At 37.9% G+C, this 21,305-nt stretch overlaps 1 protein-coding gene across 2 annotated transcripts in view; it reads right to left on the bottom strand.

Moving 5' to 3' along the window:
* The window catches only part of EPHA3 (EPH receptor A3), a 217,742-nt gene that overhangs the window by 178,294 nt on the left and 18,143 nt on the right, over window positions 1-21,305 (bottom strand). The window lies entirely within an intron of this gene.

Below are 21,305 nucleotides of genomic sequence, written 5' to 3'. Positions count from 1 at the left end.
CTATTTTCCTCTGATGTTGGGTATACAGTTATTGGATCTTGAAAGTAGATGCATAATCATTTTAAATCAAAATTCATACAAAAAAGCTAAACCTCTAAAATGCAATGTGTCATTGTGACAGCTGATAAATATATCAGTCATAAACATATCGTGAGTGCATGGCATACAGATCACATTTCACGAATTAAAAATAAATTTAAATACAGTTGTGCAGAGGATTGCAAGGTGTTGCATAATACTGAACAGCAATCTTCAATTCTCCATGTTAAAACACCTTTTTATTCCCCTTCTAAAATGACCTCCCACCCTCTCCCAATGAAATCTCTTATTTTTGCTACTTTTTATAGCTATTTTGCTAAGAAAATTCCACTGAACTCTGAACACTGAAAAATGCTTGCACTTCCTGAATCCAAAATCTACCTTGGGACAATTTCAGTGTTGTGCTAAGTGCTAAAGCATTGTGATATCTTTTGCATCTTGCAACTTATTCTTCCTGTCTCCAACTTTTAAGGACCATAGTAATTCACACTGTGGTACACTCTGCTTAATTTAGATAAATAATGATAATTTGTCACAGAAGCTCAAATACATGGATTTTGCTGTAAATTACACTTCTGATTCCTGGAGAAGCCTCAGGATACAGCTCACCCATGTTTCTGCACTTGTATATCAATGCCCTATTAGATCGATTTAATGATTCTAGTGAAGAATCCTTTGACAGTTTTACTAGTAATTCTCAACTAGTTAAGCTCCTCTGTTACCCAATTTACTATTTACAAGTGATAACACAATAAAAAAGATATCTTGTAGCTTAGAATGTATCAAACCACATTAACAAAAGATTACAGAATGTCTGCTGAAAATGACATTACAAAATCTGAAAATCCAGTCCAGGAATACAGAAATAATGGGTATACACATTACTTCTAAATATTAAGAACCATCACATTTTTTTAGATGAATGGTAAAAAATTCATATGTCAAAGTACAGGAGCTCAGATAACACAGTAAATTTACTTCTTATGTCATTTAACTTATTTCACTCTTCAGCAATTGGTACAAATCACCATAACGAAAAAGGTAACTGCTGTCTCCTTAAAAATGATTTTCTTACTGTCTCATCTCTACCCAAAAATTATTTTTGTGATTTTTTTTTTTTCAGCCAGAGGTTAGCTGGCATTTTGATCTCTTTTCACAAAGAAAACATGTTAGTAAGAGTCACAGAAGCTTTGCAATCAGCAGATTCTCCTGTTATTTGTCACTAAATAATAAAAAAGACTAATCTCACTTCAGAAAAGGAGATACTGCACATTAACCAATGATGTGCCTGTGCTTAAAAAGAAAGGGGAGGCAAGGGAAGGGGACAAGATGTTTGTTAGTTGAAAACAAAATTGCCAAATCAGCCTGATATGATTAAGTACCATAACAACAGTTCAACTTCATTAAGGATTCTAGCTGTTATTGTACATTTGCTCACTTCTGTGCAGTGACTGTCTGAGAAGAAAATGTGATTTTATTAACAATACTCTGAAATAAGCACCTATTGTTTTGCTGTGGGGAATGCATGGCGTAAAATAAAAGAAAACCAATAAAATCGGAAACTGCTTATACAGGGATAACTGCAGCACTTAAGAGCTATTCCTCTGAAACCAACACAATAATGCTATGTTTTTTAGTATAATTGAGAACAGAGTTGCATCCAAAGTATTTGCAATTAATATTTAAATCAACAAAGAAGAAAGAAAAAAAAGCGCTGAAACGCACACACAGACACACTCAAAACCCTTCAGACACTATGATTATGGCTGCTACTGAAATTAGCTGCAGCCCTGGAAAAGCTCATTGCAAATTACCTGTCAGTCACAAGCACATTCTGTTTTCATGACTTTGATATCATAAATGGAATTACTTCAGCACCACCAGAAGACTCGGTGCTGGGAGCTCACAGAACGGTCAGTTGGGTCAGAACCTGAAGAACCACCATTCTGTTGTCTATTGAATCAGCTCAGGTCAGACACATTATGTCAGTGGATGGATCAGAAGAATATCCAAAAGATCTGAACAATATCTACAAGAGTTTTTGTGTGCCTATTAGCACCAAATAGCTAGAGGTACTTTCATTAATAACCAAGATTAAACCGACCACAGCTGTCATGTCTAAATGTAGCCTACACAGCAACTTGAGTTCCAAAATTTATAAAACAAAAAATATTTATGTGGTTCAATGATTTTCCAAAAAAGTAATTTGACGTTATTCAGAGCTGTGGAATGACAGTAATAAATTTAATGTTAACTGACTCAGAAGAATTTACCACGTAAATTTCATCTCTGCATGCATGACAAGAAATGGAATCACCAAATAAGTCTTATTTTGTTTTGCAGACTTCTGAAACAAAGCATTTGATGAAGACTTAGTTTCTCAAATGTAAGTTAGGAAGAAAATAGTCCAGACCAAATAATCTAGTGCCAGTAAAGCCAAATGCATCATTCACAACAGTAAGGAAAGTAAGGCCAGCAAGCTTGCTTATCTCTTCATATTAAAAAAAAAAAAAAAAGAAGTAAGAAGGAATAACCTTTAAAAGCAATAAGAAAGCAGTCAAAATCTGGAAGACAGATATCACATTACACATTGTCAATACATTACAGTACAAGATCAATGACTATTTAATTAATTTCACATTCATTCCAATACCATAAATCATAAAAAACTCCTTATCAATACGTTGATCTGGGCCATAGCCTTCATTTGAATTATTCAAATAGGGTTGTTTTTTTTTTTTTTTTGGGGGGGGGGGGTTGGGGGGGGAGGGTGCTTGTACAGAGGCGTTTAACCTTTTTCCTGCCTGGGCCATTCTGAGTGAAGAGGAATAGTCTCAAGCCACATGTGAAATATATAATATACATCAACTAGAAATGGAACCACAAATATACCAAAACATTGAGGATTTCTCTTTTGTAAACCTCTAAACCTATTTTCAAATTCCTTTTATCAGAACAGAAAGCGCAGCTGCATATTTTCCACTGCTCACAGGACTGCGTTTAACCCATGTATCAAATGCATAAAATTATTTGTCATCAGTTGAGCTTGTCATAATTTAATTTTTAATGCCATTACAGCTTAAAACATGCATAGATAAGCATGATTATTCAAGGTGAAAATCAACTCATTTAAATGAGAAGTCAAATACTCAAAAAAACCCTAAATCTGTGAGCCATTTTTCATTTTCAAGTTCAGACACAAATTTTTCTTCCAATTCCTTTATTAAAAGTTCACAATTCTGTAAGTCTATGTTATTAGCTGTGCTAGATCACATGTGGCCCACAGGTTAGATGCACTTGATCTACCGTAACAAAAATTATCTTATGAAAAAAAGTACCCATACTTCATGATCTTTTAAAAGGTGATTTTTCGCTTGCATATACTTAAAAAAAAAATCCTGCAAATGTTTTCATGATAAAAAGACATATGTCATCATAAAACTCTTGATGTGTGAAATATCTTTGTATTTAGCACCATATGCTTCAGTTAATAATTATAATTGAATGCCATAACCTATAACCATACTCCCAGAGTTATTGGAGGGGAATGTTATTTGTTGTTTCTAAATGACTGGTAGCAGCTTCTACCCCAATAGGAAGCTTCTAATCAGGAAGTAGAGTTAATACATTGGCATATGGCACCAAGACCAAGAGATCAGATGAGCAGCAGCAAGTTCTTTGTAATACAGGCTTCTTTCCTGTCATAAAAATTATTAAAATACTCTATTTTCTTGTTATCAACGTAATTGAATTACAGAAACAAGTAATACATTCTCGCTGGAGCTTAATTGTATTTCTAGAGCAGAAGCTTAAAATCCTGTTCTTAGAGCTGCCCCTTGCTACCAACACCAAGAGTTTTTTTTATATTGGCTGCCAGTCAAAAGAATCACCACCACATAGGATAGCTTTTTATATCTCTCTTCTAGACAAAAGAGAGACGAAACCGAAAAACAGACTCAAAAGAAGTGCACAAATTGCAGAAGTACTGGCACCTGAAACTCTTCTTAAATGCTAAATGATACTTGCTGGTACTCCTATCCTCAGAATTCCACAGCTGAGACCTTGCACTAGCTTAGCAAATCAGAACCAAAAGCAGAAGGAACTAAATAACACACGTGGCCAAACTCTCCTTCCAAAAGAACTGGCCACAAATGCTTGAATCCAAAGGCCTGAATTGATAAACTGTATTCACACACGCACAAAATAAATAAATAATCCTAGTAAAAGAGCCCCTACAGATCAAGGTATTGAATTCTTCAGAAATTCAATAGTGTAAACTTCATCTCCATTTCTGTCTGGGGGACTACATAAACAAGAAGAAAAAGAGTAAGATGAGAGAGAGAGAACTTTAGTATCCATATAACATCCACAATAATTTTTAATGAAGAGGTAAATCCCTCTCAAAAAGTATATACCACCATCATCTCATAAAGTAAAAAGCTGCAGAGAAGTAACTCCCACAGCACTCAAATATTAATACTGTTTGTGCAAATTCCTCAAAAAGGCAGCCAATATGTTATTAAGCTGCACACACTCTTCCTTCCTGTATCCCCAGTTCACACTTTCTCCCTTCTTTTCTTATTGCCTCCTACATATGTATGGAGGCCTTTGCTCCCAGCATCTTTTCCTACTTGCTGTACAAGCTGCATTTATGAAGCAACAATAATGAAAACAAGCTACTGGAAGTTTCAGCGTGACAAAATATGCAAGGTAACTCAGAACTGCCACGCAATTCAGTTGGAAATCTGAATAAGGAAAACAAAACAAAAAAAACGTACAAAGATAAATGGACAGGCTGGAAAAATCTTGCATCCAGAAGAATGCAAGCTAACACTTAATATGTTTAAGAGCGAGGACCAGACTAATATGACCAAGCTCTCTGACCTGCTGTTAAGACCTGAATTCATACCAGTGGATTTTAGGAACCCTCCAAAAGCGATGCAGTTGCATTTTTTGCATTTTTCCCCTTTGGGGAAAGGAGACATGATATATTTTATGTGAACAAAATGCTTTATATTTCTTCCTTAAATTCACAGAAAAGCCTTCTCGTAAACAAAGCAGAAAGAAGGCTAAAAATTGCTTCAAAAATGCCAAAAGAGCAATTTTCCATAGCTACTTCCTGGATGAATAGATGTAATACATATTATACTGCACACATACATGTTCTATGTCATAATCTGACATCCAGCCCTTTTACAACTGTGACTGTATCATCTTTTTGTCTGTCAGAGTCAATTTGGGCAAAAAATTAATTTTCACAGCATATACACAACATTTAATTAACTATTTTCTTTTAGGATTTTTCTGGAATGCTGCAGAGAAAAATCTGTGAAACTATGTCTGAAAGCACCTGAAAATTAATTCATTATACAAACTCATTATAAACAAAAACTGTCAAAATCTATGCAGCTCACAGATAACAAGTATGCACGATAAGGCTATGCAATGTGCGTTTAGAAAAAGTGCATACAGTATTGACTGTATGCAACTTTGCACATCCATTATGCATGTTTTCAACCACTTCATCAGGCAAAAGGGTCAGCATATGGATGACTATAAAGCTATCCACTGAGTGCAACCTTCATAGAAAAAAAAAAAACTGAGAGCTTCTACTATGTTGTTAAAAGTGCAGACAAATAGCTACTATAATTTTGCTACAAATCATAATACTTTTGGCCAGGATTCTGTACTCATTCAACCAATTAATATAACTGCTAAGACTTGGAATAGAGCAACTGGGGAAAAAATAGAGACAATTCCCAGCAGAACCTCTTGTTTGGAGCAGTACAAGATGTCCTTCTTATTTTTATTTTTTAAAATAAAATTTTTTATTGAGCAACAAAGAAAACAGAGCAACACAGACTGTTTTAACAATACTGAATCTTAAAAATCAGAACAGACTGTAAGTTTATACTTCATCAATGAAATTAAGATTTCCGTGGATGCCACAAGGGCAGTTACAATTTGGGCCCGGCATTACTCAACAGCAGCTACCCATCTACCTTCTTGTCTCCCTCCCATAGTCTCCACCACTCTGATCTTATCCCTCAGTTACTCTACTCCAGGTCCAGCCAGGATTCAGCAACTATCCAGAGAGTAACACCATAATGATACAACATGAGGCTGCCTACAGCTTCTGGAAGAATCCCAGGAGGTTGTCACAGAAGGATACTCCTCTCTGTGAGCAGCCCATCGGTCACCTCCACCTTTCAAGATCCCAGGAGCACAGACAGCCCTTTGAAGAGAAAGGACCATGTTGCTAGAAAGATCACAGGGCATGAAGCACACTTGGATTCTATTCTACTGATTTAACAAACAGCAGGAAAAAGCTGTAAGCCATATGTCTCCCTTTCTCAGTTTATAGGTTGCTCATGCATAGCTATATACTTTAAAATAAGACTGCTTAGACAAATGCAAATGCTCTGTTTTCTTCAGCTTGGAGCTTGACTTTTGTTCTGAACCCAAATATTTCATTTGGTAGTATGTTAATGTGCCTTTCTTTCCATTTTCTATTTTCTCATCCCTCAATCCACAAAAATGGATGCTTTGTTTTGCTTTCCCCCCCAACTCTTTCTGAATTTATTCCTCGTCTCTATTCCTCCTTAGTTTCATCTTCTGCATAACATTTGTGACACTACATTGGTAGCTAATGTTTTCCCCCTTATCCTGTTCCTTTCAATGCACAAAATGACAAGGGTCACCCAAACAAGCTGGAAGTAAACTATTCAGACACTCAGCCCAATATCTTTTTTGCACCACTATTAGTTTACACGCTTTTATATATTTGTGGGCATTGAAAGAAGCCTTTTATTTTCATTTCATGCAAATTCCATGTTAATTAAATTATCCTAAATTATTAGGGTTATTTCTAAGATCTTTCACTACCATCTTCTTAGCCCATTCTCTCTCAGATACCACAATATGCCCTTATTACTTATCTTGACCTTATGGCACTCTTATTTTTTTTGCTATTTTAATATTACTATTAACTATTCCATAATCTTCCCAGGATCCCAGCATCCGCTCACTCTATCCATTGCTGACTGCTCACTGCAATCCTGTATTCACTTTCTCTTCACAGCAAAGGCATTTAATAGTTATTTTGAACCAAGGATTACTCTTCAGACACTTGTCACCTCTGTCCTTTCCAGCCACGATTTCTGCCCACTGAATGTCCTGCCACAAAATGCACTGTTGAATTGTAACAGTTTACATTAATTTTAGTTCACTGTGTTTATAAAACATTACTCATATCTAGGAGGGCATAGGGAAAAAATAGACAACATTATTTAGACTGTCATGTTTTCCCACTGATTGGAAAAGGGAAAACATAACTCCCATTTTCAAGAAGGGAAAAAAAGATGATCCAGGGAACCACAGGTCAACTAGTCTCACCTCTGTGTGTGACAAGATCATGGAGCAGATTCTCCTGAAGGCTCTAAGACACATGGAAAATAAAGGTGATTGTTGTTAACCAACATGGCTTCACCAAGGTCACGCCTGACAAACCTGGTGGCCTTCTATGACAAGGAATGGATAAAGGAAGAGCAATTGATGTCATCTACCTGGACCTGGGCAAACTGTTTGATGCTATCCTGCGTGATACCCTAATGACCAAATTGGAGAAAAGTGGATTTGATGGATGGAGCACTCACTGGATAAGGAATTGGCTGGATGGTTGCACTCAGTCATGGTCAATGGCTCCATGTCCAAGTGGAGACTGGTGATGAGTGGTGTTCCTCGGGGATTGGTTCTGGGACCAGCGCAGAAAGTTTAACATCTTTGTAGGCAACACAGACAGTAGGATCAAGTGCACTCTCAGCAAGTTTGCAGACAACACCAAGCTGAGTGGTGCAGCTGACACACTAGAGGGAAGGGATGTCATCCAAAGAGACCTGGACAGGCTCAAGAGGTGAGCCCGTGTCAACCTCATGGAGTTCAACAAGACCAAGTGCAAGCTCCTGCAGCTGGGTCAAAGCAATCTCAAGCACAGATACAGGTTGCACAGAGAATGGCTTGAGAGCAGCCCTGAGGATAAGAATTTGGGAGTGTTGGTTGATGAAAGATTTAATGCGAGCCAGCAATGTGCTCTTGCAGCCCAGAAGGCCAACCATATCCTGGAGTGCATCAAGATAAGTATGACCAGCAGATTGAGGGAAGCTATTCTGCCCCTCTACTCTGCTCTCATGAGACCCCAGCTGGAGTGCTGCATCCAGTTCTGGAGTCCCCCAACACAAGAAGGATTAGTGATAGGAGAAAGAGAAACAGAGTTAAACTAGGAGAGGGTAGATTTAGACTAAATATTAAGAAGGAATTCTTTATTGTAAAGGTGGTGAGACACTGAAACAAGTTACCCAGAGAAGTTGTGGATGCCCCCCTCCTTGGAGGAATTCAAGGCCAGACTAGAGCAACCAGGGGGCTTTGAGCAACCTGGTCTAGAGGGAGGCATCCCTGCCTATAGCAGGGAGGTTGGAACAAGATTATATTAAAGGTCCCTTCTAACCCAAAATACTCCATGATCCTATGCTTAGTGCAGCAAATTACTTGTATGTAGCTGTATATCACTCTTAGTGTAAATCCATCACAATTTCTGTGATTAAAATGGGCTAACAAATGGGTTACTAACTTCAATCAATGTACTATAGACACCAGAGCTCTATCCAGCCTGAACTTTGTCCAGTGTGATAGACTTGCTATGATAAAAACCATTTTGTCACATACTAAGAACCAAATTTAGGCAGTTTATCTGGGTCACTATTCAAGACATCCTTTTCACTACTCCTCTTTCATTTTTCTATGTAGATCTTTTCAACTATTCCACACTGTCTAAACCATAAAGATGGTAAGTTGACTATATCAGCTGTCAGAACAGTTCTTACATTCCTTGTGAAGCCACAGAATAAAGACCACCTAACATCATCTTATTTTTAACCTAAAAAGTCCATATATATCTCTAGAAGCATCTGGGCACTTTCCACCCCAACTTCCAAAATCCTGTATCACTTTTGCCATTAATAGCAGATATTGCAGAAGTGGTTATTTGAATGTAACTTTCAAGTGTTGTTAATACTCAACACAGGGCTTTTTTGACCTTTTTTGTTTGTTCCACTAAGATGCAGAATTACATTTAAGTGAACTATAGTAAACATGTATGTACATCCCTGAAGTGCTTCTCTCTGAAGTGCAGAATCACATGCTTGATATCCACAGAAGGATATTAATTGCTAGAAATATAAGAAATGACTTCCAAGCATACACATAATTCTGAAGCTTTTAAAATTCAAGTTAGGTACTACATTTTCAAGCAGTGAGGTACTCAAATTGTATAGAAAGATATCTATCACTTACCATTGCCCCTTACATACCACACCTTAAAACCCAGAGAAGTGAAGTCTACTAAAACAAGCAGTTTCTACATATATGAGGAATGAGAAATTGACCTTATGCATCTTATTTTTTATTAGTCTGGTGCTCAAACAACCAGGTTTAGAGATGCAGAGCTTTATTAAAAGGCTTTTCTAAAGTTGGACATTTACAATGGCTGCCCTCTGTGTAGATACTGAAATGGTTAACAAAGCGCAGTATAGCTTGAGTAGGACTGCTCAAAACAAGTCCTTCCCACATGACACAAGTAGGAGTTAAATATATCAGATTTATGTTCCCCTCAACTTCCTCAGCAAGTGTGATTGAAATCAGGAACAGCCCTCACAAGTTAAGGTTGGATCAGAAAAAAATAGAATTTGTATCAGGACTGCTATTTTCTGATTAGGTCAAGCTCAATGTGACAAGATTCAATTCTAACATGGTAACTGTGTAATTAGTATTTATTATACATTTTTAATTGTTTTTAGACATACAGCATATGTGAGTGTGCATCTGCATGAGTTCCAGAGATGCACAAATAGCACCACATTCAGCAAACATCCCTGCATTAGTGACATTTTAGGAGACCTTCTAAGATGACTTCAAGTCAGGTGAAGCTTTGACAGAAAGTTGTCAGCAACTCAACTCAAGAATGTTTGTACCTTAACAGGATGGCTAAAGTACTGGATAATATCACTAAAATTCTTCCTCCAGTCCACAGAGCACTGGAGAAAACAGCCTACATTGTCCCCATCTCATGGGGATGTCAAGAGACTGCAGGTCTAACATTCAACTGTATTCCTCAAACTGCTCCCATACCATGGATAGAATGTGGACATGTGTAACAAGACAGCAGAATGGACAGATAAAAGCTTTTTCTGGCAAGAAATATGGAGACAAAAATTGGTTTTTTCCTGTAATGAAAGAATAGGAAAATTTAACAGCAAAAAAATTGAATGGAATCAACTGCTTTTATTTGCAGTTTTGTTTCTCTCCCCGTTTTTGTTTTGCTTTTATAATTAAAAGGAATAGAAACTGTAAGTAGACTGCTTGTCTGTTGTCCTGGTTCTTACTGGATGAGTACTTTTTATGGAAATTTAGCAAGCAAATAAGAGGAAAATGATATAGAAGGTTTTAATTCAAAATCCCCGTCTTTACAAAAGAACACAGAAAGACTTGACCCTGTATGTTTAAATCAGTTTTCCAAACTAGGCACAACTAAATAGAAAAAAAAACAATGCCCTTCTTACTAAGTGAATTTGATTTCTATAAGATGTATTGCAAGCGGTCATGCCAAAACATGTTTTTATTTGGTCACAGTTCTGCCTTTAACTCAGCTAGTAAACTAGGTTAAACAAACACACATCACGTTTGACCAGTGTTTGTAAATAACTCTAACATGCACCAGTTAAAAAGCATATGGTTTTTAAAAAAAGCACTTCCAAACATGCCAGAAATAATGAAATACATGCAGCATAGAATACAATGGCAGACATAACACTGCAAACTGCTGCATATAAGTCATTGCAAAAGAATCTGAGGGCATACCTTCAGTTCAGATGCTTCCTTGCCCTTCTGTTGAGTCCTGAGTTTTTAAAAAGGCATGAATTTTAACAGATTATATGCTTAATAGCAGAAATACTCTTTTCCACTGCTTATATGGAGATCTGCCATTCTACTCATTGAAACACAGCTCCTAGTCAAAACCTCAACATCTTTGCTCAATCCTCGAAGTCACTACTTTTCAACATAATATGAATTGCAGATGTTTCAATTTGCATCTCTAATAATAAGTGCTTTAACAAGTTAGCTCTGAGTTCAATGCTGCCCTCCACCTTCTAAACCAAGACATTGCACTAGTGCAATAATATACAACTGAATTTTCAAGATTTAGCATGTCACAACTTCCCTAAAACCTTCAGAGCACCAACACTCCCATTTATTTTTTATTCCCAGAATTTTCTCAGTTTGTTTCCATTTTATTAATTGATGCTTTGAAAACACAAACTTCTCAGGGACTCAGAAGTAAGGTAACCCACAATGCAACTTCCGTTACAGCATGAGAAAGATGATTCACAACTTTACTTAAAACAGTATGTAAATGGAAGATTCAGCAGCACTGAAGTTCAGTAACTGGTTTGTACTAAGATCTGCGAACAGTTGTTGGCACATACAATTCCACACTTTTTTTTTTTTTTAAGGTCCTCCTTTTCCAATTGCATGGGTCAATTCCCAGTCTACAAGACAAAATTATGCAGAAGTCATAAAGCCCTGGCAAACCAGGCATGCAGTTAAGCTTCCGCAAGGGCAGCATGTTCATTCTGTGCGCTGACTACTTCACCACCCATCTGTCTTTCATCTAGGCAGTACTGTTCTCCTGATCTTTTTAATGTTCATGCCTCTGGATGGTTTCATTGTAAGAGGATGTTCTAATCTGAAAACCATTTACTTCTGAATATACACTGCTAAATTGTAGTGCCAGCAGGAGAAGCACAGCTCAGCTTCTCCTCTAAACATTTCTTCAGGCTAAAACGCTTCTACATAAATGCTCTGCAGTTCAAACATTTATTACCAGATTTCAGAGTAAAATTAAATTACTGTCATGGACATGTTACATTTTATTAATAAAGTGTCACAAAAGTATTAGCAAAAGTTAAACAGGTAACACAAGGATATCAGGGAACATAAACGCTCAAGTTCCAGTAGCAGTGTTTGCTTTGCCAGGTTACACATCCCGTAAGTTTGATGGAATGCACTGCACATTATGGATGAAACTACACAGCCACAAAGAAAATTAACTTCTGAAGTCCTGGTTGGGATTTTAGTTTTGCATTCTGCAAAAAGCTGAAAAGAGTACTGTTTATTTGAACTCGTAACAAATATTTACACAGACGTTTATAAAGGCAAAGCTTTGAAAAGACAACAGGCACAAACATCACTGCAGTACGAAGGAAGGAGCCAGAGTCACAGGGATGCTAGGAGTTAATCCAAACTGTCTCCCTTCCACAGAAGCCAAAGGCTTTTGTGGCATCTTTATTCCCTACTGTCACATGAGAAAATCTCCACATCTTCCAGATGGAAGGCAGCAAGGAATAGCTCCACAAGCAGTTTAAATGCAAGTTTCTTTCTACAGATTTCAGTCTAGATTCTTCACTCGCCCTCACACCTAACACCTCTCTCCACATATGCTATGACTGTTTAATGTCATTCTACCCAGAGTTATCACTTTCATTTCAATTTAGCTTCTATGATTACCTCATCTCTCATTTTTTTCAAGCCTTGTTCACCCTCAAGAAAAACGTTTGCTTTTTAAAAAAACAAACAATAACCACTTAAATCAAAAAGGTATTGGCCATAAAGCAAGCTCCTGCCACTCAATCATAAATAAAATCTCCCTTTTGGGCAGAAAACATGAGCTTAAAATTCTTGGCTCTTATGGAAAAAGTTAATAAGACTAAAAAAATAAGAGGCTTAGAAAACACAGATTCTAGACAAATTACTCCTTACAAGAGGTTTTGGAAAACAAACTAGTGTAGGCGACATTTCTAGGAGTTCTAGAGACCTAAGGCACAGCATGCTGTTACCTTTTCTTCTTAAGAAATCTTAACTTCTGCAGAACCAATTTCTTGTCAGTTATCTGGGTGGAAAAGGGTATGTAAAATACAAGCAATAACTTGTGAAGTGCTTCTAGACTGACACACCTAATCAGCACACAGATGAGGTACCTATGCTCCTACTTCATCCCATTCTCAGATCTTCTCCACTACACTCACCGGGACTTTTCACATCTTCACCTCTTCCAGCTAAGAAAGGTACTGTGTAGACAAGCATAGCATGATGATTAATACTCAGAGTTAGGGGACAAAATTATAGGAGGTGAGGAAGCAGGACTTGTTCAATCTTGTAAAGAGAAAAGCTACACAATGATGTAATTGCAGACTGCAGCATCTTGAATGGGACTTAACACAGCAAAGCTCTCCTCAGCAGCAGCAGATGGTGTAAGAAGAGAAAATGGCTACAAATTGTGTCTTGAAAAAATGCAGACAGGTATCAGGCAGAATTATTCCCACACAAAGACAGTGCAGTACTGGAAAACACCTGCCCACAGAGTCTGTGGTATCCTCACCACAGAGGCTCCAAAAGGAGTTCACTACACAAAACTAAAGCTGATGTTGGCAGTGGTTCTGTAGGGCTAGAGAGCCTCCTCGAAACTGTACCAAATAACAGTTTGTGATTTCTAACAATCAGCACCTCAGAAACTGAGACAGATTTCAATATGAAAGTTTAGAAAAAGATTTCAAATGGAAAGTAAATCCTGAATTACACCACTTTGCAGCCCAATCTATAATAAGCACCCACATTTTCAACTGTAAAGGTATTAACTTTAGGACAACACCAGAATCTGCAGCAAATTAATTTGCCCTCTCCCCACCATGTTTTTTTGATGTTTGATGTTTGTATTGATAATGTTTAAGTAGACTTTAAATAAATGCTGTTGGTTGAAATCTACCTGTAACACTCGCAGTTAAAAACAACTGATGAGGTACACAAAATGCAAAAGCCACAACTGCTGCTGTTCCAAACATTTTCTAACAGAAATTTCTATTTGCAATTGTTCACATCTAATTTAGAAAATAAGCCTCAGGGCTACAGCTGCTGTAAGCAGCTACAGTCCTGTAGATTTAGAGACTTCACTTCGGGCTTTTAATTTATTAAGTTGCTTTTGAAAAAAGAATACAGATGGAGCAGTCCCTGCTTTTCCCTGCAACCTAAAAATAGAGATCAGCCCCCTGAGGAAGGGCAATATTGACCACCAGTCGTTGCCCAGCACCATAGCACACAAAGCACACAGCAACCCACACAGGCACGTGCCAGCAGACAACTCACACATCTTAATTATGCCGCTGAGCCTCTGCAGATGAAAACACAGTTCTGGTGTGAGAGCCATCAAGGTAGGAAGGGAGAAGTAATGCTCAGACTAAAGGACCAAGAGTCACCCAGCAGAACTCACACGTTTCATCACCATATTACACATAAGATCATATCTAGGCACAGTGCAAAAAGCCCTTAACCCCAGCGTTCACAGAGCTCAACCACAGATGAAAGGCAGAACGCAAGGACGTGACACGCGCCCCATCACAAACAGCTTCTGCTTCAAAGCCTCTCGACCACTGCAACCGCTGCCACATAGCCCGCTCGTCCTATCCTGAGCGAATACGAAGGGCAGCACCACAGCCACATGGCAGACCCACGCGGGCCAGGCAGAAGGCGCAGGCTGCAGTCGGCACGATCCATCCGTCACGGGGCCGGGGCGCGCCGCACCAGACAGCGCCGCCTGCCGAGCCGAGGGGCGCCTGGGGCTGCTAACGGCGCCACCCACACAGCTCCGCCCGTCAGGCGCTAACGGCCGACGGGCTCTGAATAGAAGTGCGCCCGTCGCTTCCCGCTTCGGGTGGCCGCGCTGTGGCGGCGAAGGCTGCTCTTTGGAGAAGCGGTGTGGAAAAGTGAAAGCACAGTCATAAATAAAATCAAGTGCATTGCTAACCAACGCAGCGTTCCATGATAATTACTGTGCTTTGCTTTATGCAAATACGTCCAAGCACAACAGAGTTACGGAGCAAGCATTTCTTTACGAAGGGAAAAATAGCTAACGGTGATCAGGTCATCAGGGAGCTGCTCACAAGTGGCCCGTTTGTGCTGACGGGGCTGACAGAAATAACACTGCCCACGAGGGGAGTAACGCTGTTTCTGAGCTTGGAATGCTAACAAGGGGAAGCTGGACTCCGCAACTCCCAAACCAAATGAGATCTTTATTTAAGTTTTGGAACAGACGTTAAAACTTGCCCTTTTCCTTTCTTCTTTCTTTTCAATTTGATACCACAGAAAACTGATGCTGAAACTTCAGCAACCATCAGTAAGATGACTGATGAGGCAAATATGTGGGGTTTTCTCCTCAGTAATTATCACCTTTAAAAATGGAACATCGCACTTACTGTTAGCTTTTTGGGGTTGTTTCTGTTTAAAAAAAAAAAGAGAAATGCCATCCCAGTTTGAAGGGAGATGGTTAAAAAAATAACAAAACCCAATTTTAAAAAGATGCACACAAAAAAAGCTTCCCTCTCCCTTAATAATGATATCACATCATGAAGCCTACATTAATGCTAGATACAAAATTAAACGTGTGCTCATTTTTACAAGTTAAAAGCTATTTTAAAGTGTGCTGCAACACAGAATTGGTATGATCATGATGGATTTTTCAAGTGACTGGACTAGAGGATGCAGTTATCAAATATCCCATGGACATGTTCATTTTGTTCACTATTTTAAAGCAGCATTTCTCTTGTAACGAGGACTAACAACCGACTGCACAGAAATCATAACTTTGAGCTAACCTCAAGCTTTTTCAAAATATTTCTGTCATTTGTTCAGCCAATTCCACCTAAATCTTTGCATTTAAGCTCCCCTTTTAAATGCATTCTTAGTGAAACCAGGTGAAGATAGAGCACAGAAAGTTAAAGCAAGCTAAAATATAACCAGAATATGTACTGATGAACATTCGTATACTCTTTCTGTAGGCATCAAAACTGTCACATTATATTCAGAAAGCGGGACTAATAAATTTGTCACCAGTTTAACAACATTCATAGAATAAAATAATCTTGCATCTCCTTTTAAATCATTAATATTAATTGCTTTGAGAAAGGGGAAAAAAAAAAAAACAGCACCAGCACTCCCTCTCTCATGTTCAGATTTAGCATTAAGGAAGCATCCACAGACTGAGGCAGGCTCCAAATGAGAATTAATAGATTTTAGTTCAAAACAGGAAGATTTTTAAATGCCTCTCTGCAAAGCAAAATCATTCACATTGTATTTATGAAAGATATATACTTCAGCAGTTTTATTCCAGCAGGGGAAAAAAAACAGCATGTCTACAAAGGAGAAAGAACATGTTTGATAAAGGAAATGGGAGGTGAAAGGAAGATTTTATGAAAACTACAGTACAGTTTCTTAATACACGTTATTTTGAAGAGAGGAGAATAAAATGAAAGGAATATATTTCCCATGTACACTAAAAGCAGATATTTTAGTTAAAATCAGTGTACATTAACTGAAAGCATTTATTTTTTTTTCAATCATCTTTTCAGAGCAAAATGAAACAAAGTCTACAATTCACAAAAACAGAATCCCCTGTGGTTAGTTTGACTTTCAATCATCAAAATAGCCTGCTTAAATTTCAGACCTGATACACAAGTCCTGAAAGGCAGAGCAACAGTAGGAAATACATAAAGCTGTAAGGAGACCAGACCTCAGGCAAAACATGTATAAATCCTGTTTGTGACAGAATGTTAACAGAAGTACTAAGGAAATACCACTACTAATGACTAGGGAAAATGTAATAGAATAATATGCCTGCTTTCATTTTGAAAAACAAGCACTTGAATAAGAAGCACGTAGAATAAGAGTATTTTTCAGTTTCAATTCTTCTGTCTCACACTAATTGTTTGATATCATTTGTTTCACTTTGACACATGTTTTCACAACCATCTGGTAAGTTTAGTAACATCCTCCACTTAAAATACAGTATCATTTAGAAGCTGACAAGTTTCACATCCTAGACAAAAAAAAACAGACAAAGATGTCAATCAGCATTAAAATTAAATTTAGGTCATGCTCATAGATTTATGTATTTGTTAGCTAGATTCAAGTTCAACTGAAGGATGAGCTTTCCTTAAAATCTGCAGCCGCATGAAAACGAGGGACTTTAAGGTCAGAAAAACTTTCTGCACATCCAAGCTCAGGGAAAGGCTACAGCATTATACAAGGAAACCCAATGGCATTAAGGACCCACTGCAAGAAAAGCTTCAATTGCAGGGACACGATTAACCACGAGACATAAAGCTGCAGGAAAACAAGCCACATTATTTCCAGTACTCTTGGAAATACTTATTAATCTTGAAAATCTGTCATATAAACAGAAAACTTTGTTCCCAAAGGCCAAAATAACTGACTACTGAATGCAGTTTATCTAAGCATACCTTAATCGCAGTCAAAACGTCATTACGCCCACATTCTTCTCTACTTTCATCTAGTCACAAGCAGTACCCGAGTGCTTATTTATTCAGACTTTTCTTCAGTCACTGAATCCATGATATCCCCCCCCCCAAAAAAAAAAGCCAAAAGATTTTACAGTGCCACATGTTAGATTATTGCAACCAGAACAAATGCAGCCTGGGAGACTCACTTTTGTGGGCAGGCGAAGTCTAATGCGACAAACTACTCTCAGGCTTTTGAAATATAAGAAAGGAGACATTTTCCTTATTTGTACTCAAGATCTTCGATTCTAACCCAATTTTGGTTCATGGAAAAACTCTCAATCTCCATAATGCATGTTTTGGCCCTCCTCACACAACACAAACTATTATTATAGAGACAGGGAACATTATCTGCTCCTCCACTAATACTTAATAAAGTTTCCATTATTGAGAGCAACAACTTGTTTTGCCCAAATGATTATGAGAGTGAGCACTAAGAAGTGAATTATTCACAACAGATTTTGAAAGCACTTCAGTGTACAGACAGCAGCTCAAGTATGCACCCCAGAGTTTATGGTAATGAACATGCCTAGTTCTCAGGTCAGATGGGTCTGAAAAAAAAAAACTTACGGACTTAAAAACTTCTCCAATGATCAAATGCCATACCTGTTTCCCAATCAGTATTTTTTTTTAATTTTGCCCACTATTTACTGGTTGTGTACAGGACAGGGTTGGGAGGGAGGGGTTAAACAATTATCTATCTTATAATAAACACCAGAACATTTTTTTTTCCAAGTTGCAAAAGAAAGATAAACAATTTCTTCTTCTACTTTTCAACCAACTACCCAAAAGAGGACCCAAGAACTATCAAGTCTATCACTATTTGCAGTTACCACGTAAAGATCATGTCAGAACTTGGGTGACTGTAGAACAATGCACTGTTGTTATGACAAATAATTTTCCAAACTTCCCAAAGAACAGAGAACTAATTTAGTTCAATGTTTCAATTTAGAAATGTTTCAAATTAGAAACATCTTTCTTACTTAAAAATCACACTGAAACCAATACAACTACTCACATGAATATGCAGAGCGGGATTGAGACTCCACTCTTTTTGTCCTGTATGAATTATCCATCACATTTCTATTGTACATTATTAAAGTGACTTGCTTTTTCATCCTCCCAACCCCCACATCTGTGCTGCTATAATTTACGTGAATTGCAGTTAATGATCACTCTCTTTATGCTTAATCAGCATATCAATAATATACTCTGTACAGACTAAGTAGCTCTTCTTTCTTCCCCCTTTAATGAAACCTATAGAAATGGAGCTGGTATTTGGCTGATTGGCATTACAAAAAGGTTGCCTAGGCAGGTGCTGAAGATGGTAGCAGAGGATATGGGCCTTATGGCTGCTGCCAATCACACTCAAGCATCAGCAAAGCTAACTATTATATTTTTAATTCAGTTGCCTTGCTATCTAGAGGGGATGGTGTTTTGTACTTAAGAGATTTTAATAAGATTGACTAAGATCAGTGTTCCTGACACCAAGGCTGTGGCTGCATGGGATGATTCAAGGAGAGATCACATTCTTGCAGGATGATATTACTAACCATAGTCTAAAACACTGCCGCCAGAGGGTTCTTATGCGGGACACAGAAATCACTGAATACAAATGAGCTATAAACCTTAACATGAATATTCAGGAATTTCTGGGAAGCTATTATTATATATGCCCAAATCAAGTCAGACTTAAAAGAAGAAAGAATAACACCATTGAATGTTGAAAGTGACAACCAACCAGTTTGGATCATTTTGCTAGAAATCAATCAATATCATGTATAGATCAGATAAGATGACTAGCCTTCTAACAGGCATTTTAAACACTTGGGATAAGTTATTTTTATAAAATTTCTGTAAGTCACACTCCTCCATACACTGACATTTTTGACTTCAGATGAGAATGCTGCTGCACTCTGAAGAATTGGCACAGCACCAGTATACTCATTTGTGAATCACAGCCTCAAGTGTAGCTCTATTAACTTTACCCTGTAAATCACCACTATGCTATTAGCAATCTTTCAGTGTGATGTGACATCTTTATTATAATGTTTTTCCACTAAAGTTTAAGTTCATATTTTAGTTAGCTCAGAGACAGATGCAGCCATATTTACAAGGTTTAATTAATTGACTATAAATAATGGGCTGTAAAAAGAAGAGATCTCTCTTTCATATGGTGTTCAAGTTGTCAGCATTTTACAGAAATATTCAAATAGGGTATTCAGTTGGATACATGGCAGTATTTTCACGCTTTACATTGATGTTTCAATAGGTGATCTTACAATTTCACAGTACTTTGAAGGGTACAGCTTAGAGCCTTAGTTTTTCTACAAAAACACTCACAGTACACTATCTACATTAATTTACTACTATGTGATTTTTAACAAGGGATTTCACTACCTTCTAAGGACATCAGTAAAATTCCATTATTTAGTTTGGCTTCAGTGTATATGGATATTACAGTAAGTAGGAACAGCATACAGACAGACAAGAACAAGTTTTGCTAGATTTACCTGACACAAACTTGCAGAGGCTAATAAACTTGTTTTGAGAGATCAGGAGGCTCTTTCTGATGGGGGTAATGCAACACATCTGTTTTTCTTATAGCCCTCAAGATACCTCAATTCCCTACCAACTGCTTTAGGCATTCAAGGCAAGAGAGGCACAGCTGCAGGGAGCAGAGCAGTAGATCTGCACAGCTGCAAGATGAACAGAGCAGAAGGGTAAAGCAGAGAAGGGCAGGGCAGCTGAATGAGAAACAAAAAAAGACTCTAGAAAAAAAAAGTTAAGACAAAAAAGGTTGATAAACTGTGGAGCTTGAAATTGTTGGAGAGTTCCCTCTTGGACATCCTGTTTATAAATGTTTCTTGTTGGGAAAAGTCAGCAGGAACAACCACTAGAAAGAAACTTGAACCTTCTTCCCCATGAGAATGGAACAAATCGTTCAGAGACACAGTGAGAGATGTATAAATTCCGACAGTAAACCAAGACTTCATCTTTAAGTACTGCTAGACACCTGTATAATAATTAATAATCAAGAAGGTACTACTTCAACTTTAAAAACTGAATCCCACAAGGCAGACATGCAGAAGCACTGTTATCACTGGTATCTGTAAAAGCAATACAAGCAAAGTAGCAGCTTGCCCAAAGCCACATAAGAATCAAGAAGTGGATGCTCACAGTCCTATAGATGTGCAAATGAGCAAGTATCTGCCAACACTGAGAGTTTAAAAAACAACCTGTTTGGAAAAACAATGAGTTTATAGCTAGAAACTCCTCACCCACATCGTGACTGAAAACAGCGTTTCCCAAAGACGTAAGGGGCACTATGCCCTGGCAGAGGTTTATTTGTAGGGCAGGAGACAAAGGCAGAAAGACACACAAAAGCTTCTAGGAGTTATCATTTGTAGATAGAGGACTGAAATAAAACTACCAGAAGAGGAAGGAACTAAAGCACCACCATTCGTGCAACTATACAAGTTACAGAGCAGAAAGAGAAGGAGCTGCAGGTCTTGGAGCACATTCTTTCAGAGAAGGCTTGAAAACACAGCCTTTTCCAACGGCAAGGGAAGATTCAGACACTGAGGCTTCAGCCTACCAGGCAGGTTTTTTGGTCAAGAGACAAAATGCAGTGACTTGGGAGTCTCCTTCCATATCTGCACTATACAATGTAGAAAGAAAGAATAATGGGTTTTTCCTACACACCAGAACGCATATACATTCCACAGTAACACAGTAAGTTGAGGAGTGAACAAATAACAGTGCTACCAGACAGCTAGGCACTGATATTAAATTGGCAAAAGATGGTGG

Source organism: Phasianus colchicus, chromosome 1 (assembly GCF_987193195.1).
Source record: "Phasianus colchicus chromosome 1, bPhaCol1.hap1.1, whole genome shotgun sequence".
In the NCBI taxonomy this organism is placed as follows: domain Eukaryota; kingdom Metazoa; phylum Chordata; class Aves; order Galliformes; family Phasianidae; genus Phasianus; species Phasianus colchicus.
This window is presented reverse-complemented; position numbering and strand designations above follow the sequence as displayed.